The sequence below is a fragment of the Pelobates fuscus genome, chromosome 2 (assembly GCF_036172605.1).
Source record: "Pelobates fuscus isolate aPelFus1 chromosome 2, aPelFus1.pri, whole genome shotgun sequence".
NCBI lineage: Eukaryota > Metazoa > Chordata > Amphibia > Anura > Pelobatidae > Pelobates > Pelobates fuscus.
Window position 1 is genome coordinate 203183951 of NC_086318.1, and position 21360 is coordinate 203205310.

A 21360-nucleotide genomic window follows, 5' to 3' on the forward strand; every position below is an offset into this window, starting at 1 on the left:
GCGCATAGGGCGCTCCGGCCTCGGCCCACAGAGACAATCTGTTGTCTCCACTCCTTTTCACTAAAAGAACTGATTATGTCAAAAGCGAGGCCCAAACCCCACTGGAACTTCAGAGGCGCAGAGGCCTCTCTATTCAATTACCTCTCGCCAATGACCTTAGAAGCCAGACGGGCCCTGAGACCAGTTACCACCTTACTGAGAGAAAAGAACATGCCCTATAAGTGGGGCTGCCCTTTCAGTATCCAAGTACGACACAACAATGAATGGGTCACAGCCAAATGGCCTGAAGAGGTACCCCCATTATTGCAACGCCTGGGCCTACTGCCGACACCCATACCAAATTGGGTACTGCTACCATTGGAGCCAAGACCACTACCGCAGAGGCAATCCAGGAGGAGAAGATGGAACTCGCCAGGCGATCCACCCCAGGGCCCCCTGGCCAACCTGGAGTACCCGGAGGAGTAACCAACCCACTGACGGCCGGCCCCGGACCACCCATGTCGGCTCCATGCTCCCAAACCACCACCATCAGCAGACGCCCTGATTAGAACATCAACTGGACCACACAACGCTCCACTACAAGGAAAGACTCACAGACCACCATCAGGTTGAACCGAAGATACACACTGGCAACGATCTACGTCCCTAACAACAACCAGTCACGCTTCCTAAAAAACACACTACAGAAACTGGCAGACTTCACAGAAGGTACACTGATAACGGGAGGGGACTTCAATGTGCCACTGGACTCCTCCACGGGACACAGCAGTGTCCTGCAAAGAGACATAAAGAATATCCACCAAACACTAAAGACCCTACGACTGATCGACTGCTGGAGAACAATGCACCCGTCCGACAAGGACTACACCCACTATTCGACCATACACAAGAGGTACTCTAGGATAGACTTCCTATTTATACAACAAGAGGCTCTGACGAGACTCCAGAAAGCCACCATCCACACAGCGACATGGTCGGACCACGGCAAAGTTTCAATAGAAGTCGACTCCCCATTTACTAGACCCACGAAAAGGACCTGGAGACTAAATGATGCTCTACTGACTGAAGTACCATTAAAGGAACAAATGACCCAAACATTGACACACTACTTCACTGAAAACGAGATGGGTGATGTCTCGGACATGACTATATGGGAGGCACACAAGAGCGTAATACGAGGTAAACTCATACAACTTGCTTCGCAACGTAAAAAAGAAGCAGGCAGACACATGTCCGAGCTCATCGACCGGATCAATACGCTAGAAACACAGCACAAACGCAGCCAAGTGGAAGACACGTACAAAGAACCCCTAGACAACAGAAGGCAGCTACACACCCTGTTGCTCCAGAGACTCACACGCCAACTACGAAGATCGAAAGGATTTTTCTACCTTCATGCAAACAAGGGAGGGAAACTACTCGCGCATATGCTCAGAGGGCAACAACAGCCCGCACAGGTACACAGACTGAAACTGCAAGGGGGCACAACCACCCAACACCCGGAGAAGATCGCAAAGGAATTCCTCACCTATTACACCTCACTATACGACATGCACGAGCACGGCAATGAAGCACATGAACGCACTAAACAGGAACGCATGGAACATTTCATACAAGGACACCTTCCCACGACGGTGAGAACAGCAGAAGCAGAAACACTCAACCTACCGATCACGGAGGACGAATTAAGAGCAGCCATTAAAACAACCAAAACGGGCTTCGCACCAGGTCCAGAAGGCCTGACCCTGGACTACTACAAACGGCTCCAAGACATCCTACTCCCCAAGCTCGCAAAAGCCCTGAACGCAATCACAGACGGGAACGGGTTCCACACTGAATCACTGTCGGCTACGATAACCGTAATCCCAAAACCAGGAAAAGACCCGGAGATCTGCAGCAGCTACAGACCAATATCCCTATTAAATGTAGACACGAAACTCTTCACCAAAATCCTAGCTACCAGGATAGGCATGCTGATGCCAACATTGATACATCCCGACCAAACAGGATTCATACCAGGAAGAGAAGCCCAAGACAGCACCCTCAGAGTCTTCGCCCTCCAACATCTAGCAAGACGAAGCAAAACACCACTACTCCTGCTATCTACGGATGCCGAAAAGGCGTTCGACCGCGTAGTTTGGACGTTTATGAAAACAGTATTACACCTACTAGGCTTCACCGACGCCATACTAAAATGGATCGAGGAAATCTACAGCAAACCGACTGCGACAATACGAGTTAACGGAGCCCTGACAGAATCTTTCCCGATCCGTAATGACACGAGGCAAGGATGTCCCCTATCCCCACTCCTGTTCGCGCTCACGCTCGAACCCCTACGGGAAGCGATAAGACGAAACAACAACATCCAGGGATATACGTGGAAGACCACCACACACAAGGTTGCCGCATACGCGGACGATATGTTGTTCTTTATCACACAACCTAGAATAACCCTGCCCTGCCTAATGAGAGAACTCGAAGACTTCGGCTGTCTGTCGGGCCTCAAGCTCAACTTAAGCAAATGCGAACTCCTGAACATAACCGATCCAATGAGAGACCACAGAGCTATAGCCTTGACCTTTCCATTTCGGTGGTGTCAATCCCAAATGAAATATCTGGGGATATGGGTGACGGTGGAGCCGAGCTCCCTCTACCAAACCAATTTCACCCCTCTCCTCACCCGCATTCAACATTCCCTACGGACCTGGAATTTCCCACATATCTCATGGCTGGGCCGCGTAGCGGTGCTTAAAATGAACGCATTACCCAGAATATTGTAACTATTCCACACGATCCCCATATCGATAGCGACGACATTTTTCGCCACCCTGAAAACTGCATTCCTAACATATATATGGAAAGGACAAAGACCGCGCCTACGATACGAACTCCTTTGCCAGCCCAGACGAAACTGAGGACTAGCACTCGCAGACATACGGAAATACCAGCATGCAGCTGCCCTACAGAGAATCCTAGAATGGCATACTAATCCCCGACACAAACAATGGGTAGCTCTGGATAGAACCGCGCCCGTAAACCCTTCCATCTTTGCCTCAGTCTGGAACACGAAAACGATAACACAAGGGGAACCGAACAAGCTTTCCCCGACGAACTATACTCTTCAGACATGGTCGGCGACACGGAGAACAACAATCTCCCCCACACCTAGACCAATGACCACCCTGACAGATAACCAGCTGATGGGGGAGGACTACCCGCCAGCGCCTGGACCTTCCTGGGAGGAGAAGACTTCATCTCTCTCCACAGGACGCTAACTGCCACTGGGCTGAAACCCCTAGAACAAATGATGGGGGGTACACCGACCCCCATGCACAAGTACAGGTACACGCAACTGGCACACTTTTATCATACAATACTAGATAAAGCCACAACGCGTAGAACCCTCGCGTGGTTCGAAGAACTCTGTGACCAAAAGACGACCATACAGAAACCAACCTCCACCCTATACCAACACCTAATCACGATCTCTCAGAATACAGCACTGCCGTACAAAAGACTATGGGAACGACTTACAGACAGGACATTCACGGATGCACAGTGGGACAAAATTCTAATTCTCCACCACAAATCCTCCATCAGCTCATCCTATCAAGAAATGAACTACAAATTATTGACGTTCTGGTACAGAACCCCAGACCTTTTACACAAAATATTCCCCACCACCCCGGCGACATGCTGGAGATGTAAGACGGAAGTGGGCACAGTGAAACACATATGGTGGGAATGCGCCAAAATCAAACCATACTGGAACCAGATCACAACCCGCATCAAAGATGTCCTGGGAACTGCGACGCAACTATCCATGGAAAACATACTCCTCCACCACACTCACGAACCGATCTCAAAATATAAAAGATCTATTTTACGCCATCTCCTCAACGCTGCCAAGGCACTAATACCCACCTTATGGAAACAAACTCAAGCCCCCACGATGGAACAATGGCTTGCCAGAGTGGAAGAAATTAGAGCTGCGGAAGAAATACACGCGACCCTGATGGAAACTCTCACAAAACATGTAGACAAATGGCAACCATGGATAATATACACGGCAAGAAGGGATCGAGGGGGCGCGGCCGACAGAGGGGGGGACTGAGGGGACGGAACTCCCACTGCACCCTGCATATCCAGTACCCCCACAACTCCCCACCCCAATACACACCACACACAGACACGTACACAACAGCATACCCTAACCCCCACAAACACCCTCATCAGGCACACTTCAAAAATGTAATACCACACAGACGCCACACAAACACACACTCCCGCAGACACAAGAGATCCCGCACACTCGAGCTCAGACCGACACGACGACTGGAAAACACCAAGACACGCTAGAACAATGCCAACATGGCACCCAAACACACGCCTCCTACGACTGCCTCACACACTAGTCTTGTAAGGACCTCACACTCATTACCAACACAATCAAATGGGAACCACACCCAGGCGACCACTTCAATCAACAATGCTCCATAAACACGCAAGGGAAAAAAAAAAAAAAACAACCACTCACCCCCACATACCACACAACACACCTTACCAGATCGACATAGCTGTCAACAGACGAAGACTAACCACACACACACACAGCTATTCTTAAGGACACCACACAACCCATCCAGACCGACACACATACCCAGAAGCCCAACACGCAACGCCAACAAAGAATGACAACACGATGTCCAGAAAGTTAATGATACACTCAAGTACCAACCACATGAACAACAAAGTTTTAGCTAGTGTTAACATTTAAGGAGGCCTGCGAGCCTCGCTATTTTGCAAAGTTCCATTGTTACCAGTTTTACAACGATCAGAATCATAACAACACGAAATAACGAAACATATAATTCCTTTTAAAAAAAAAAAAGATATGCACAATCTTTCCCATGCATACTCCCAAACGCAAGTTGCGATTACAGTCGCCCTGATTCTCCAAAAACTAATATATCTCTGACTTTTATCTCATACAGTCACACGACACCGTAATAGCAACACGGCAACTACAAACAAACCACCCTAGCTAGCACCATCCCGTAGCTGGACATACCTGAGAGAAGAGCATACACTCTAGACTACTAGCTCCAATAACTTATCTCCAGGCTATGCATCTAGCCCGCCCAAGGCTAAATAGGTTATCTAGACTTAAGCGACTACCCTCTTACATTGAGGCACCAGCTGAAATGATAACATACATTTTACCATACCAATAGGTAGCCGCTCGAGCTTCTCACAATAGACACGCGCCCCCTGAACACTTACAAGAGGCATAACCTATGAACGCACTGCCGGAAGACAAACAACCGCAATTGAAAACACGGATGAGCCAACTAACGCCAGGCAAAGCACTTATTTAGCCATATTAGGGACCCTAGAGGCCACTGGTAGGACTACCCACACGAATGCCGTGGATCAATAACTCTCCACACCAGATACTCCACACTATACAAGGCGCACTCTATTAATGACCTATACGGAGGTCCCTATATCCCTAAGGACACCACAGAGGGGAGTCAACCGGCCTAGGTATATTATACATTACACTATATTATTCATTACACTTATAACAATGCATGGATCTGCGTATCCACACAATGTCAGATGATTTGAGAGACCTGCGAGTCTCAATGTCGACTGGGATCGTAACTAAAATGTCGATAAAAACATATTTACTTAAACTGATAGGAGTGGTGTGTTAAGTAGTACTATTCTTATCAGTTTAATCCCTGGTACGTCCCCTATCAGGGGACGTGTATATAAGGCATCGATTTTAGGAAGCGGGAGATGGAAAAAGATGCTTGGTCGGTCCTCCTACTTCAAATTTGGGGCACTGCGCGTGCAATCTAATGTGCCACCAGATAGGAGTGGTGTGTAAAGTAGTTCCCCTCATCAGGCCTTTTTTAGTCGAATGTATCGCCCACTGTCAGTCCCTTCGGGATCCACGCCTCATTCATCTTAATAAAGGTGAGGTAATCTAGACTTTTTTGACCTAGGCGACTTCTCTTCTCAGTGACAATACCTCCTGCTGCACTGAAGGTCCTTTCTGACAGAACTTCTGGCCTGCCCCGCTTCAAGTGTCCTATCGCAAATTGGGATAGCTCAGGCCACAGGTCAAGCCTGCACACCCAGTAGTCAATGGGTTTGTTACGGTACCTCCAGTGATAAATGCACAAACCGCCGTTTAGTGAATGCTCCCCGGTCGCAATAATGTGGTCTGGTAGCGTATACAGTATAACCATGCGAACCGCCAGCTAGGGAACACTCCAAACTCCCGAACGGTACCTGTACGGCTCTCTCCCTTCTTGAGCTCCAAACATACGAATCGCCACTTACAGCCGAACGGCAATAGGTTCCAAGCGGCGCATAATCCCAATAAACAGTCTCTAGTTGTCGGTAATAAAATCCCCCCCAATAACGAGACCAAGTTCCGCTTTGAGGGTAAAACACGAACTGAGTTTACTGTGGGCTACCTGCCCGTATTTATGCAGGTCTCCCACTTGGTGGACACTCCCCTAGGGGACCAAATGGGAGACTGGAATAACAGAAGGACATGGGGACATTTCAGGCTTACATCCCCACAATATTCCCAACATGCATCAGTTTCCTCCCCTCTGCTCGGGAGATAATTGGGAAGTAATTCAATTATCTCCCCGAGCAGAGGCACATCGCCATTTTAACTCAAAGTTATAAAACACATTAAAATCTATAACTTTATAACTGCCGAACATATTGCATTCGTATAACACATCCCCAGAAAACCTGGATCTGAGTGCATATTATTGGCGAATAGCGCTCAGATCCCATACGCATAGTTCAATCGCCATGGAGTCAAAGTCGGTTATAGCTCTTCGGTATGCGATCGACTCCATGGGACGGCTATCTGGGTTAAGTCAATTTGTGTTGTTAAATCTCCCGAACGGCCGGTATTCGTATACTTCTGTCGATTTAAGAAGGGGAGGTCGATGGCTTCAGCGGTGTTCGGTTGAAAAAGTGTCCGTTTTGAGTTCCATGAAATAATCATCGAACACCGCTGGGCTTTCGCATAGTTAAAATGGCCGCCGCCTCGTGGTCGACATACGAACGACGACCACCCTGTCTTCGGTCTTAATTGAGAAGTGGCTGCGGTTAACCTCAACATTCTAATTGGGATCAATAGGTTAACTAGCAGCACACTTCTCTCCTGGGTGGCCGTCCGTTCGGTAGTTTCGGTCGTCAAACAAATGCATTCCCTTAATCCAGGCATACGAATGGGGGAATTCATGCAAACGGCAAAACAGACGAACACAGTATTTTTAGTCTATACGGATGGGTCTGTCACAGGGTTCATCGTTCCTCAGAGTGTCAATATCTGCAGTTAAGGCGAGGTAGTCTGCTACCTGTCGGTCGAGTCGTTCTCTGAGGGTGGACCCCGAAGGGCTGTGGCGATGCGTAGGACTTAAAAAGCTCTCCATGTCCTCCATCAACAACACGTCTGTAAAGCGTCCTGTCCTTGCCGGCGTGGTCGTGGGAGGAGGAGGATTACTTTCACCTCTTCCCCTGTTAGATTCCCGTTGTGCTGTGACATCACCCTTATACGCTGTGTGAAGCATACTTTTTAATTCATTTTGAAACTGCTGCATCCTTTCCGACTTGCCGTAATTCGGTAACATTTCAGGCACTTTCTGCTTGTACCGGGGGTCTAGTAGCATGGACACCCAGTACAGGTCGTTCTCCTTCAGCCTTTTTATACGAGGGTCCCTCAACAGGCACAACAGCATGAAAGACCCCATTTGGACAAGGTTGGATGCCGAGCTACTCATGTCCTGTTCCTCGTCCTCAGTGATCTCTCTGAAGGTATGTTCTTCCCCCCCCCCAGCCACGTACAACACCACGGGTACCAGATAGGTGACAACGAGCACCCTGGGATGCCTGTTGTGGTTGGTCTTCCTCCTCTTTAAAGCCACATTCCTCCTCTGACTTCTCTTCCTCAAAATCCTCTTCCAGCGTTGCCGCAGGTCCAGCAAGCGATGCTGATAAGGCTGTTTCTGGTGGTGATGGTGACCACAACTCTTCCTCTTCACGCTCATCTACGGCCTGATCCAGCACTCTTCGCAGGGCACGCTCCAGGAAGAAAACAAATGGTATGATATCGCTGATGGTGCCTTCGGTGCGACTGACTAGGTTTGTCACCTCCTCAAAAGGAGGCATGAGCCTACAGGCATTGCGCATGAGCGTCCAGGAGGTCGCACATTAGGAGCAGGTGGTCGAACATTAGGAGTGTTGAATTCCAACATGTCGGGCTGTCGCAAATCAAGCGCCTCACTGGCATGTTGTTTCGCCGCTGTAACGAGAATATACCCCTACACGCAGGATCCAGCCATACAGAAGACAGCACAGAGGAGAGATACGTCTACCGGACCTTAGAGTGGCCGGACTCGACGTAATAGGAGAAGTACAGAGTCAGGAACGATCCGAGGTCAAGGGCACAAAGAGACAGCGTAAACGAGAACTAGCCGGGGACTGGTACACAGGAATCAGCAAGCCGGCAAACAGTACAGACAAGGATAAAGCGAAAACGAAGTCAGAATACAAAGCCAAGGTCAAATACGGAGGAACACAACTGAACACAACAAGCACTAAAGGCAACTATAGCAGAAACCACGATAGGGCAAGGAACTAAGGGAAAAGGGTAAGTATAAATAGGTTCAAAACTAATGTGATTGGCTCCTGTCACTTCCACACCCCCAAAAGGTAAGTGTATGGGGTGTGTGGGATGACAGGGGCCAATGGGAGCCTTTTGGCAATTTAGGCTCCCACTGTCTCTTTAAGAGCGCGCCCGAGACTCGCGGCGCGCTCTTAGATTCAGGCGGGACATGTGACCGCATCTCGCGGTCACTGCCCGCCTTCCTGCCTGAAGCGTCGGATGAGCCGCGCGCGGCTCGTGCACCCGCAGGACCGCGCGCGGCTTGAAGAGAGGACCGCGGCCGGCCCCTGGGAAAGGTGAGTAACGCTACAGTACCCCCCCCCCTGAGGACACGCCCTCCGGGCGGGCAGGACTAGATCGGGCAGGAAAACGTGAATGGAAAGAACGCACAAGGCGGGGAGCATGAACAGCATCAGCAGAAATCCAACTGCGCTCCTCAGGCCCATAACCCTTCCAATGCACCAAGTACTGAAGCCGACCCCTAAGGAAACGAGAGTCAAGAACAGCAGACACTTCGAATTCCTCATGACCCTCCACAGAGACAGGAGGAGGAGGAGCATGCCGGGTATAGCGGTTGCGCACGTAAGGCTTCAACAACGAGGTGTGAAAAACATTAGGTATGCGCAGATTCTTAGGCAGCCCCAAGGCATAAGAAACGGGATTAACCTTATGTATAATACGATAAGGACCAATGAAGCGGGGAGCCAATTTCATAGAAGGCACCCGGAGACGAATATTCCGCGTGGAAAGCAAAACTCTGTCCCCCACAACATAGGAAGGAGCCGCTCTGCGATGCTTGTCAGCCTGAGCCTTCTGGCGAGCAGCAGAGTCAACCAAAGAACGCTGAACCTGCTCCCAAGTATTACGCAAACCAGCCAAATGTTCATCCAGAACTGGCATGCCCTGTGAGGAGAATGCAGCCGGAAGAACAACGGGATGCTGGCCATAGACGACGTAAAAAGGGCTTTGGCCGGAAGAATCATGAGTGGCGTTATTCCGAGCAAATTCAGCCAAGGAAGCAGGTCAGACCAATTGTCCTGATGGTGAGACACAAAACAACGGAGGTACTGCTCCAGAGACTGGTTGGCACGTTCAGCAGCTCCATTAGACTGGGGATGGTAAGCGGAAGAAAACGAGAGAGAAATACCCATTTCTGTACAAAAGGCCTTCCAGAACCTGGAAATAAATTGGCTACCCCTATCGGACACAATAGATAAGGGAATGCCATGTAACCGAAATACTTCTCTAGCGAAGATAAGGGCCAGTTCCTTGGATGTGGGCAACTTGCGAAGAGACACAAAGTGAGCCATTTTGGAAAACCGGTCAACTATCATCAGGATGACTGTGTTACCATTCGAAGGGGGTAATTCAACAATAAAATCCATAGATAGGTTGGACCAAGGTCTCTCGGGAACGGGTAACGGATGCAAGAGCCCACAAGGAACTCTACGAGAGGATTTCATACAGGCACAAGTAGTACAAGCACTTATATAGTCAGTGACATCCTTTCGTAAGGAATCCCACCAAAAATACAGAGAAACAGCTGACACTGTTTTGGAAATACCAGGATGTCCAGCAGTCTTAGTATCGTGATATAGTGACAGAATATCCCGTCTCTCGGGAACGTCAACGAACAATTTATCATTAGGCCTCTCGCTAGGTGCCATGCTTTGTTTCGCTTGTATGGCCTGCAATAGGGACGAGGAAATAGATAATACAGTAGTTGCTATTATCCTGTCTGGGGGAATGACAGGAGTAATATCAATCTCCTGTTTGTCAATAGTTTCAAACTGTCTGGACAGAGCGTCCGCTTTAGTGTTCCGATCACCTGGCCTATAGGTGATTATATAATTGAAATGGGACAAGAACAGTGACCACCTAGCCTGCCTGGAAGACAGTCTTTTAGCTTCGCTAAGGTAGGACAGGTTCTTATGATCCGTAAATATGAGGATGGGATCCTTAGTGCCTTCTAACAAATGTCTCCATTCTTTGAGTGCTAAAATGATAGCATGGAGTTCGCGATTACCCACATCATAATTCTTCTCTGCTTTGGACATTTGTTTAGAAAAGAAGCCACAAGGATGCAATGGCTTTTCAGGAGACTCTCTTTGAGATAAAACCGCACCTACCCCGATATCTGAAGCATCAACTTCAAGTATATAGGGCAATGAGGGAACAGGATGCTGTAAAATAGGTGCAGAGGCGAACGTAGTCTTAAGGAAGTCAAAAGCTTGAAGTGCCTCGGTAGACCAGACACGAGTATTGCCATCCTTTTTTGTCATACGAGTAATAGGTGCTACAATAGACGAAAAACCTTTGATAAAACGTCTATAATAATTAGAGAAACCCAGAAAACGCTGCATGGCTTTTAGACCTTGCGGCAGAGGCCATTCTATGACAGCAGCGAGCTTCCGGGGATCCATACGAAAACCCTTAGCGGAAATCACATACCCCAAAAACTGGACTTCGGATTGGTCGAATAGACATTTTTCTAATTTACAATAAAGACCATTAGCAAGAAGGGTCTTCAGAACGGTCGTAACATGTCTGTGATGAGTGTGTAAGTCTGTAGAATATATTAAAATGTCGTCTAAGTACACAATAACGAATGAGTGAATAAAGTCTCTCAAGACATCATTAATAAACTCTTGGAATACTGCTGGGGCATTGCAAAGCCCAAATGGCATGACGGTATACTCATAATGACCTGACCTAGTGTTAAAGGCTGTCTTCCATTCGTGGCCCTTTTTTATACATATCAAATTGTATGCTCCTCTAAGATCTAATTTGGTGAATACCGTAGCATGTTTGAGCCTGTCAAACAATTCTGTTATTAATGGTATAGGGTAAGCATTTTTGATGGTGATTTTATTAAGACCTCTATAATCAATGCAAGGTCTTAAATCACCTTCTTTCTTCGATACAAAGAAGAACCCCGCTCCAGCCGGAGAAGAGGATCTCCTAATAAATCCCTTATCTAATGATTCTTTAATATATTCCTCCATGACACGGTTTTCTTGAACCGATAAGGGGTACACCCTGCCCTTTGGAGGTATAGTGCCAGGCAACAAGTCAATAGCACAATCGTAGGGTCTGTGAGGCGGTAATTTGTCAGCCTCTCTCTTATCAAAGACAGTCTTTAAAGATAAATACTGAGAGGGTATAGCCGTAGACAAAGGAGGAGTGGTAGGAACATTAATAGAATTCATAGGCGTAACTTCAATAGTACACGATTCATGGCAGGCCTCACTCCATGATTTTATCTGCCCTGTCTCCCAGTCAAAAATGGTATTGTGGGCACGTAACCATGGATACCCTAACACTAACTGTGAAGAGGAAGAGGTGATGACCTGGAACCAAATGGTTTCATAGTGTAAAACCCCTGTGTACATGTGTAACGGTGCAGTCTCATGGGTAACAACTGGAGATATCAATGGTCTACCATCTATGGCCTCAACGGCCAAGGGTATCTCCTTCTCCCTGATGGGAATGTTGTTTTTCTTTACAAAACCAGAGTCTATAAAATTCTCGGCTGCCCCAGAGTCAACCAAGGCGTATATATTTTCAACTATACAACTCTCTCCCATATGTAACGAAACAGGGAGAAGCAGTCGGTTAGGAGGCAATGTAGGAGACTTAGAAATCAGACCCAAGGCCAGTCCCCTATAAGGTCTTAGGTGCGAGAGTTTTCCGGGAGCAAAGGACATTCCTTTACCATATGGTCTCTCCTACCACAATATAGGCAGAGTCCCTCCCTTCTCCTATGTAATTTTTCATTATCAGAGAGTTTGGCGACCCCTAATTGCATAGGTTCCTCTTCGGATACTTTTACACTCTCCGGTGTATCAACTCTGGGGTGAATAGGTGTAACAAAACGTCTATTTCTGTTCTTGGTATAGAGCCTGTCACGAATCCTATTATCTATATCGATGAGGTAGTCAATAAGGTCCTCTAAAGCAACAGGAAGCTCCTTAGCTGCTACCTCATCCAATATAGAGTCTGATAAGCCTTCCATGAAGGCAGTAGTTAACCCATTGTTGGTCCAATCTACCTGTGAGGCAAGAGTACGAAACTGTATAGCGTAATCAGCCACAGACCTAGAACCCTGTTTAATCCTCATTAATGCTCTTGCGGCATTTTTAGACCTTTTCATAGTGTCAAAAGTTCTGCGAAATGCTGTAAGAAAACTGTGAAAGTCATGCACCATAGGTCCATTAGCCTCCCAAATAGGGTTTGCCCATTCAAGTGCTTTGTCGGTAAGTTGGTGCATAAAGAACCCAACTTTAGACCTCTCTGTGGGAAATGAACGTGGATACATCTCAAAATGAAACTCTATTTGGTTAATGAACCCTCTGCAAGTCTTAGAATCCCCTCCATACCTAGGAGGAGGTGTTAAATGGGCCGAAGTAGTAGGCAAAGTGGATACTTCAGGAAGCAGGGGTGTGGGAGGGTTAGGTGCGGTTGCTGGAATGGTTCTAGCTGAGAGCGTCTGGAGAGCCTGAGCTATCTGATCCATACGGTGATCCTGCTCTACAAATCTAGCCTCATGGGACGCCATCTGTTGAGCTAAATCTGCGGGGTCCATGGCCCTATCGTAATGTAACGAGAATATACCCCTACACGCAGGATCCAGCCAAACAGAAGACAGCACAGAGGAGAGATACGTCTACCGGACCTTAGAGTGGCCGGACTCGACGTAATAGGAGAAGTACAGAGTCAGGAACGATCCGAGGTCAAGGGCACAAAGAGACAGCGTAAACGAGAACTAGCCGGGGACTGGTACACAGGAATCAGCAAGCCGGCAAACAGTACAGACAAGGATAAAGCGAAAACGAAGTCAGAATACAAAGCCAAGGTCAAATACGGAGGAACACAACTGAACACAACAAGCACTAAAGTGAACTATAGCAGAAACCACGATAGGGCAAGGAACTAAGGGAAAAGGGTAAGTATAAATAGGTTCAAAACTAATGTGATTGGCTCCTGTCACTTCCACACCCCCAAAAGGTAAGTGTATGGGGTGTGTGGGATGACAGGAGCCAATGGGAGCCTTTTGGCAATTTAGGCTCCCACTGTCTCTTTAACCCCTTAAGGACCAAACTTCTGGAATAAAAGGGAATCATGACATGTCACACATGTCATGTGTCCTTTAAAGGGTTAAGAGCGCGCCCGAGACTTGCGGCGCGCTCTTAGATTCAGGCGGGACATGTGACCGCATCTCGCGGTCACTGCCCGCCTTCCTGCCTGAAGCGTCGGATGAGCCGCGCTCGGCTCGTGCAGCCGCAGGACCGCGCGCGGCTTGAAGAGAGGACCGCGGCCGGCCCCTGGGAAAGGTGAGTAACGCTACAGCCGCTGGATATCGGAAAAGTGCGCCATGGCCGTGTAGGAACGCCTGAAATGGCCACACACCTTCCTGGCCTGCTTAAGGACGTCCTGTAAGCCTGGGTACTTATGCACAAAGCGTTGTACGATCAGATTACACACATGTGCCATGCACGGCACATGTGTCAACTTGCCCAACTTCAATGCCGCCAACAAATCCACCTGTGTGTTCAGGGCGGACAGGAGTGCTGGTCCGGTGTGACTCTCTGCTTTCAGGCAAGTCAACCCCAAGACGGCGTGACACTGCCATATCCGGGATGTGGAACAGTACCTGGGGAGCTGGGGGGGTGCCGTTGATGTGGAGCAAGACGCAGCAGCAGAAGAGGACTTAGCCGAGTAGGTTATGGAAGAGGATGGAGTAGGAGGAGTAGAGGAGGTGGCAGGTGGCCTGCCTGCAAGTCGTGGCGGTGTCACCAACTCCTCTGCAGAGCCACGCATTCCATGCTTGGCAGCCGGCAGCAGGTTTACCCAATGCACAGTGTAGGTGATATACCTGCCCTGACCATGCTTTGCAGACCAGGTATCAGTGGTCAGATGGACCCTTGCCCCAACACTGTGTGCCAGACATGCCATTACTTCCTTTTGCACAATTGAGTACAGGTTGGGGATTGCCTTTTGTGCAAAGAAATTTTGTCCGGGTACCTTCCACTGCGGTGTCCCAATAGCTACAAATTTTTTGAACGCCTCAGACTCCACCAGCTTGTATGGTAAAAGCTGGCGGGCTAAGAGTTCAGTCAAGCCAGCTGTCAGACGCCGGGCAAGGGGGTGACTTTGTGACATTGGCATCATACGCTCAAACATGTCCTTGACAGACACCTGACTGTTGGCAGATGAGCAGGAACTGCTCAAGGCGAGAGACGGAGGGGTGGATGGTTGAGAGGGGGCAAGGAGGACAGCAGTGGTTGACGTGGCTGAAGATGCTGGACCAGGAGGAGGATGGAGGCTTTGAGTTTGTGTGCTGCTTGTACTTATGTGTTGATCCCAAAGGCGTTTGTGATGTGCGATCATGTGCCTTCGCAAAGCAGTTGTACCTAGGTGGGTGTTGGACTTCCCACGACTCAGTTTCTTTTGGCACAGGTTGCAAATGGCATCGCTGTTGTCAGAGGCAGACACACAAAAATAATTCCACACTGCTGAGCTCTGCAATGACGGCATTCTGGTGGTGGCAACAGCATGCGTTGATTGGCGTGCTGTCTGGCTGACCCCGGGTGCCGATGCATGCTGTCTGACTGTGCCACTAGCTCCTTGCGACGACCTCCCCCTGCTTACAACTCGTCTCCTCCTCCTTCTCTCTGTCTCCCCGTCTGAACTTTCCCCCTGCTCTTCTTCTCTTCTAGCGGGCACCCACGTGACATCCACGGACGCATCGTCCTCATCAACCGCTTCACTTGTATCTGACAACTCGGCAAAGGAAGCAGCAGGTGGTACAACATCATCATCACACCGTACGTGTGTAATGCTGCCTGACTGAGACATATCCCTATTATCTACATCCTCTGGCAATAATGGTTGCGCATCACTCATTTCTTCCAACTGATGTGTAAATAACTCCTCTGACATACCAAGTGAAGCGGCTGTGGTGCTAGTGTTGGTGGTGGCAGGCGGGTGAGGGGTAACTTGAGAGGTGCCCGAAGCTAAGCTGGAGGAGGATGGTGCGTCGAGAATCCGAGCAGAAGCTGTAGAAGATTGGGTGTCCTGTGTTAGCCAGTCAACTATGTCCTTAGAACTTTTCAAGTTCAGGGTACGTGGCCTCTGAACACTGGGCATTATTCTAGGGCCAAAGGGAATCACAGCACCACGAGCACGACGGCCCCTGCGGGGTGGCCTGCCTCTGCCTGTCATTTTTTTTTTCGATTAGTGGTTCTATGCGTGCAAGCTACTGTGACAACAGATATGAGTGGCACTGGTGTGACACTGTGCCCTGGCAGGCCCTAAAACGCACACACGTGAAGGAAACTGACTGCTATTATATTACAGTCAAATATGTTTTGTTTTTGTTAAATGCAAGCTATTGGGACACCAGATATGAGTGGTGGCACTGGGCAAGTGGGCACAGTATACGCTGTGAGCCTGACACACACGCTGGCAGACAACTAACTGCTATTCAATCTATTACAGTCACAATTTTTTTTTTTTTTTAAATGTACACTACTGTTACACCAGATGTGAGTTGCACTGGTGTGACACTGTGCCCTGGCAGGCCCTGAAACGCTCACTTGTGAAGGAAACTGACTGCTATTGTATTACAGTCAAATAAGTTTTTTGTTTTTGTTAAATGCAAGCTATTGTGATACCAGTGAGTGAGTGGTGGCACTGGGCAAGTGGGCACAGTATATGCTGTGAGCCTGACACACAGGCTGGCAAGCAGGCAACTGCAATTACATTACACAGAAGAAAAAAAAAAGCAGACTGATGTTCTAGCCCTAAAAAGGGCTTTTTGGGGTGCTGTCCTTACAGCAGAGATCAGATGAGTCCTTCAGGACTGTAGTGGACACTGAATACACTAGCCTAGCTATCAATTTCCCTATCAAATCAGCAGCAGCTACACTGTCCCTACTCTCACTAAGAATGCAGCTTCACAATGAATGTAAAATTGATGCTGTCCAGGAGATGGGAGGGTCTGGGAGGGAGGGTCTGCTGCTGATTGGCTGGAATGTGTCTGCTGACTGTGAGATACAGGGTCAAAGTTTACTCAATGATGACGAATAGGGGGCGGACCGAACAGCGCATGTGTTCGCCATCCGCGGTGAACGCAAACAAGCGATGTTCGCCTTGAACTATTCGCCAGCGAACAGTTCGGGACATCACTAATTATTATTTCATTTTATTATTTATATATTTTTTCATCCCCCCCTCTCTGCTTGATACATGGCAGGGAGGGGGGCCCTCACTCTCTGGTGGTCCAGTGGATGGGCTGTAGGAGGGGGGCTGGCCGGAAGCGTTTACTTACCTTTCCTGCAGCTCCTGTCAGCTCCCTCCTCGTCCACGCCGGTCCGGTCAGCTCCCTCTGCAAGTCCCAGTGTAAGTCTCGCGGCCGTGCGGAGCGTTGCCACGGTAAGCTGTGGCAACGCTCTGACCCTGCAGCTCTCGCGAGACTTACACTGGGACTTGCAGAGGGAGCTGACCGGACCGGCGCGGAGGAGGAGGGAGCTGACAGGAGCTGCAGGAAAGGTAAGTAAACGCTCTCTGCCAGCCCCCAACAGCCCCTTGTCTGTATTATGGCAATGTAAGTTGCCATAATACAGACAGTGACTCGAGTATAAGTCGAGTTGGGGTTTTTCAGCACAAAAAAATGTGCCGAAAAACTTGACTTATACTCGAGTATATACGGTAACTAATGTGTGTGATATTTGAAGATTCATGGCATCAGACAGAAATTATCCGTGGATTACGAAATGGCATTAAAGGACCACTATAGTGCCAGGAAAACATACTCGTTTTCCTGGCACTATAGTGCCCTGAGGGTGGCCCCACCCTCAGGGCCCCCTCCCGCTGGTCTCTAGGGGGTGGAAGGGGTTAAATTTACCTCTTTCTCTAGCGCTGGGCGGGTGACTCTCCTCCTCGGCTGAATGCGCATGCACGGCATGCATTCACAATGCTTTCCCATGGACGCTGGCGTCTTCTCACTGTGAAAAATCACAGTGAGAAGCGTGGAAGCGCCTCTAGCGGCTGTCAATGAGACAGCCACTAGAGGCTGGATAAACCCATATGTAAAAATGTTTATAGAAAAAAGGGTTAAACCTAGCTGGACCTGGCACCCAGTCCACTTCATTAAGCTGAAGTGGTCTGGGTGCCTATAGTGGGCCTTTAATTTTACATTTAGAAGATTTCAACGTATGACCTGAATAAAATTTTGATTTGCCTTATCGTAACAACGTTTATTTTAAATTTGTCACTGGTAATTTTTATTTGAATTTTTTTTTTTTTTTTTTTTTAGCTTTTTTCTTTTTTCTTTTTGTTATTAAAGCACCAGTGCACATAAACCACCAAAGCTGAGGAAATCTGACCTATAAGAGGAAAGACTAATGCACGGAGGTCAATTAGTTACTCCAATGGCCATTGTAAGGAATGCCCGTCTGCCAACGTCAAGGCAGACCCCACCTAGGCGGGTCCTACACTGGCCATTGGAGTACCTTAATGACCACCATTTGTTTCAAAATACATAGGGATTTAGGAGAGAGCGCAGGTAACTTTTTATTTGGTTTTTACTATATGTATGGTGGCTGATGTGTACTGTAGTCGTTGCTGCCGCCCAGGAGTGATGGGAGTGAGCGCAGGACTTATCCTTTTGTATTTTGCATTTACTTTTTGTATGACACAGCTTTGTTACAATGCTGCCGTCCATCCCATGTGTTCCCTATTAAGGGTTAATAAGTATATAGGGGTGTATATAAAAAAAATACCCCTCTCTGTCTCCTTAGAGATGTCTTTGCCAGAAGCTCAAGGAAGCAAGGTGAAAAGTCAGTGTAGGATCTGCCTAGGGGAATCTGCCTTGACGTTGGCAGGCGGGTTTTCCTTCCAATGGCCATTGGAGTAACTAAATGACCTCCATTTGTTTAAAAATACATAGGGATTTAGGAGAGAGCGCAGGTAACTTTTTCTTCGATTTTTACTGTATATATTGGGGCTGATGTATAATATGGTTGTTGCTGCCACCCAGGAGTGATGAGAGTGAGCGCAGGACTTATCCTTTTGTATTTGTATTCACTTTTTGTATCACACAGCTTTGTTACAATGCTGCTGCCCATCCCATGTGTTCCCTATTAAGGGTTAATAAATATATAGGGGTGTATATAAAAAAAATATCCCTCTCTGTCTCCTTAGAGATGTCTTTGCCAGAAGCTCAAGGAAGCAAGGTGAAAGGTCAGTGTAGGACCCGACTAGGGGAGTCTGCCTTGATGTTGGCAGGCGGGCATTGGAGTAACTAAATGACCTCCATTTGTTTAAAAATACATAGGGATTTAGGAAAGAGTGCATGTAGCGTTTTCTTTGTTTTTTCATTAACCGTAAGTTGCAGAGAATTTACAAATAACTTCCATAATGTGGGCTAAAAAGAACACAACTTGTATTTTAGTGAATAGATACTAATAATGCCATTTTATTCGTTATGGTAAAGCATAGGTTCAAAACCCCACACTGATATACAACATACATAGAAACCTGTATCACATACAGTTAATAAGGCATATTTTTTTTGAATAACCACAGTACAGATGATGTAATTTCTTTGCAATTAATTACGCTCCCTTAAGTCGGCATTGCTTGCAACATCCTATAAATCTAATTTCAAATAATCTTTTTCTCCTGTGAATACCACTGCAGCGTGAACTATCAGTTCATCCATTGGTTTTGCTCCTAAGTGAAGTTGCATAAGTAATTTTTCTCATTCCCATTACACTACTAATTAGTCTGAAGTTCCCGTTTTAGAGTACTGCATTGGAGAACATTAGCATTTTCATGACTTAACAGGTAAATTGGATTAAAAAAAAGTTATTTAACCCCTTAAGGACACATGACGTGTGAGACACGTCATGATTCCCTTTTATTCCAGAAGTTTGGTCCTTAAGGGGTTAAAGATATATATATCACCTCTTACATAGGTGTTGGTCTGCTACCTTTAATCAAAGTGTTTAAACCAGGTATCTAAAACTCTGCCCTCCCCACATGACTCTCTGGCATTCTATTACATGCATACACATCCGAGTTGTAGGTTATCAACATCTGAGGGACCAAAGTTTTAGATGTCTGCTTTTAACAATTGTATACTAATATAAGCTATAATCACAGCCCTCTTCGTTTTCGACTACATTAGAGAAACAAATCACAAAATGTGATGCATTTTGCAAACTTATAACATCACATAATTACTCTATGATGATGGATTGGAAAGTATTCCTCAATTTTATCTTAAATATACACTTTTTTCCTAAATATATTTGAAAGAAACCAAAATGAGTGATATTAATTTAGGAAACTACATAAAATTTTAATTAGGGGTTTCCATGAGATTCAGAATACACACCGTATGTATAAGTGAAAGATTTACAGGAATCACATTGCAAACTTATTAAGATCCAATGCGGAATGGCCTGGGTGGGGGTTGCTCATTGAGCCTGGAAGTATGAGGAATTGGTCACAGAATCTGGAAATGTAAGACAAAACAGCTACATTTATAACATTCTCCAGTTGTTTAACAGCTTGGTAAAGCTGGCCTAAAATTAGAAATTCCCTGCACAATTCCAGGTTTAGTCAATAAACAATTTGATTTGGCCGACCTAGTGTCAGGATTACAAGTCGATCCAGCATGCAGAACTGTGTCACACCTAGGACTAAGGATAACGTATAACCGTACCTTAGATTGGCCGAACTTACAGTGTCCGAACTTACATTACTAGGTTTCCATGTGCATGATTGCTCCGCGGCGCAACTTTTCCTGTCAGGACGGTAATGTTGCTCTGCACAACTTTTCCTGTCAGGACGGTAAATGCCATTAACCATATTTTTATGTGCGGATGAATACTTGACACCTAGTTCATGCAAAATCCGAGACAGATGTTTCCTCTCACTAGATTCCATTTTTGCCTTGATGATGAAATGACCACATAAGGTTGTTAAGGCTTGAATTAGTCAGGGAATGGGTGCAATAATTAATTTTTTTTTTAAACAGAACATATTGGGAAGAAAATGGTTATGGGAGCAAAGGGTGAACAGTCTACTTACTGATATAAGCAAGTGCAAATCCTAGTTCTTACATTTTACAGCATTTCTAGTGTGAAATCCAACTTGTAAAATGGATTGCCAATTCACAACAGAGAACGCTTAGAGATAAAGTACCATACACCCAGGGCCGGACTGGGGATACACAGCAGCCCTGCAAAAAATCTATGCCAGCCCCATGTCATTGAGCCTTGTGTGTGAGTGTATATATATATAGCCAGATGTGAAACGTTATGAGCCACCTCAAATGCTTGTGCACAGTATTTTTTTTTTTAAATTACATTTTATTTATTCAAGTATGTACACAACTTCAATTTGTGTGTATGCAGAGGCATATTTGTATTGATAGTTTTATGTGTGTGTGTAAATGCAGGGCCATATTTGTATGTACTTTGTGTGGATACAGGTGCATAAATATGGAGCAGGTCAATGTGTTTAAATGTAGGGACGTGTGTGTGTGTGGAGAGTCTGTGTGTGTGTGTGTGTGAATGCAGGGATGTGTCTGGAGGTTTGATGAGCGTAAAGGTGCAGAAGTGTGTAGTGGGTCAAACTGTTCT